The sequence below is a fragment of the Syngnathus leptorhynchus genome, unplaced genomic scaffold, assembly GCF_054491065.1.
Source record: "Syngnathus leptorhynchus isolate UIUO unplaced genomic scaffold, UIUO_Slep HiC_scaffold_429, whole genome shotgun sequence".
NCBI classification, from domain to species: Eukaryota; Metazoa; Chordata; class Actinopteri; order Syngnathiformes; family Syngnathidae; genus Syngnathus; species Syngnathus leptorhynchus.
Window position 1 is genome coordinate 1 of NW_028232374.1, and position 2,297 is coordinate 2,297.

A 2,297-nucleotide genomic window follows, 5' to 3' on the forward strand; every position below is an offset into this window, starting at 1 on the left:
TCCTCGCCGGCGATCGCGCCAAAAAGCGCGAAGACAGCAACCAGCACCATGACGATCAAGGCGGGCACCACCACCAGCGGAACCAACAGATTCCGGTACGGGCCGGACCCCTCCGCGGGCACCGTCTCGACGTTGGTCACGGTTTCGGGCGGACTCGGCTGCTCTTCTTCGGTCACGGTCATCACCCCCCCAGGGGGAAGTCGGAGAGGCGTCCGGCACGGGGCAGGTCCCCGGTCAACGGACGCACGTAGTCGAGGAACGAAGCGTCGATATCGCTCGCCCCGGAAAGGAAGCCCGCGTCTAGTTCACGGGTGTTCTTGGCGACATTCGCCAGCTCGGTCACCTGAAAGCTGACCCGGTAGGGCGAGTTGCTGTCGCGCTGGATGAAGATCGATCCGTGCGGTACCTCGCCACCGGTCGCGACGCGCACGGCCGTGCGCCCGACCTCGCGAGCCTCCGCGGCATCGACCGACGACGCAAGCCCGGCAAAGGAACGCTGCAGGTAACCAAAAGTGTCGGCGCGGACGCGCAACTTCGACCCGAGCGCCGCCCGGACCTTGGCCGCCATCAGGTCGCCGAGGGCGCCGGAACCGGAGAGCTGCACGTTGCCGTGGGAATCGGTCTCCGCCGACTCGACCAAAAGCTCCCCCCCGGGGCCATGAATGCCCTCGCTGGCGGCAACCAGGCAACGACCGTGCTCGCTGAAGACGCGCTCGACGTCCCCAGGAATTGATCCCACGTCAGATCGCGCTCCGGGACATAGATAAGGTGCGGACCGTCGCCCTCGTATTCGCGGGCCAGAAGGCTCGCCGCCGTCAACCAACCCGCATGGCGGCCCATGACGACATCAATCTTGATCCCCGGGAGGCTGCGGTTGTCCTGGTTGTCGCCCATGAACGCCTGGGCGACGAACTTGGCCGCCGAGCCGTAGCCCGGGCAGTGATCGGTGACCCGAAGATCGTTGTCGATCGTCTTGGGAACGTGAAAGAGGCGTACCTCGTAGCCCTCGGCCACCGCGATCTCATTCAGAATGTGGGCCGTCTCCGCCGAGTCATTGCCGCCCAGGTAGAAGAAGTAGCGCACGTCGTGCTTCTTCAGAACCTGCAGAACCCGCTCGCACTCCTCCCGCGTCGGCTTCTTCCGAATCGAGCGCAGCGCCGCGCAGGGCGTGTTCGCCACCGCCTCGAGAGTCGCCTTCGACTCCCGCCCGAGATCGATCAGGTTCTCGTCGAGGACCCCCTGAATTCCGCGCACCGCGCCGTAGACGTTGCGGATCTCAGACGAGCCGACAGCCTCCTCGATCACCCCGACGAGGCTTTGATTGATCACGCACGTCGGGCCGCCGGACTGACCGATCAGGGCGTTTCCTTTGAGGCTGCTCATCGTTTTGTGGCTCCGTTGGGGGTCTTGGCTCCGCGTGGAGCTTGCTTCAGGGCAGGCGAATCGCCGGACGGGCACCGGCGGCCAAGACCATAGCGTGGCGAGCGCGATGCGTCAGGACCGGAGGACGCGGAGCCAGCCGATGCGCACACCGCACTCACCCTCAGCCTTCGCCAGGCGTCGCGAGCCGGATGCGATCCACCGCGTCACGACTCGGGCGACCCATCCCAAAAAGCCCGCCTGCCCCCTCGCCGGAGCCCGGCTTACCGCTCGGCCATCCCGAAAGCCAGAGCCGCCGCCCGTCCGGTGAACGCCCTCCTCCGAAGCTGGCGCAAGACTCCGAACGACTTCAGGGCGAGAGCCTTGCCTGCGCCCGCCCGAGCCGCTAGATTTCCGGGCCCCGTAAGCGAAGCCTCCCCGAACAAAAGCGACCAAGGTGCCCGGGTGGCGGAATTGGCAGACGCGCAAGACTAAGGATCTTGTGGGGTAAAACCCGTGCTGGTTCGACTCCAGTTCCGGGCACCACTTTCAAGCGAGCCCGTGACGCCCAGCGCGTCACGGGCTCGCTTCTTACGTCCGCGGCTAGAGCGACCGCGGCTGCAGCAACGACCGCAGCCGCAGCGTCAGCTCGAAGAACTTCGGCTGAACCGCGAGCTGCAGCAGCGCGCCGTCGATCGCCTCCAGGTAGGTGATGTTGCGCTCGTACGCCCGGTAGAGCTCAGGCACCTGCGCCGAGCGAAACTCGATATCGAAGTCACGCATGCGCTGGTCGACGAGCTCCTGCAGCGTCGCCTGCTCCGCCTCGTTGAGCGCGTTCGCGCGGCGGCCACCGAATTGCTCCTTGAGCACCTCGGCCTCCTTCTGCTGCCGCACCAGGCGCGGATCGTAGGCGACACTGAGCTCAGCGGTCCTACGCA

The 2,297-nt window shown here is 66.3% G+C and overlaps 1 non-coding gene across 1 annotated transcript; it reads left to right on the forward strand.

Moving 5' to 3' along the window:
- Nucleotides 1–1,818: 1,818 nt before the first annotated feature.
- On the forward strand, nucleotides 1,819–1,902 carry trnal-aag (transfer RNA leucine (anticodon AAG)). Its single transcript has one exon. It is a non-coding gene; the product is annotated as a tRNA-Leu (tRNA).
- Nucleotides 1,903–2,297: the final 395 nt, after the last annotated feature.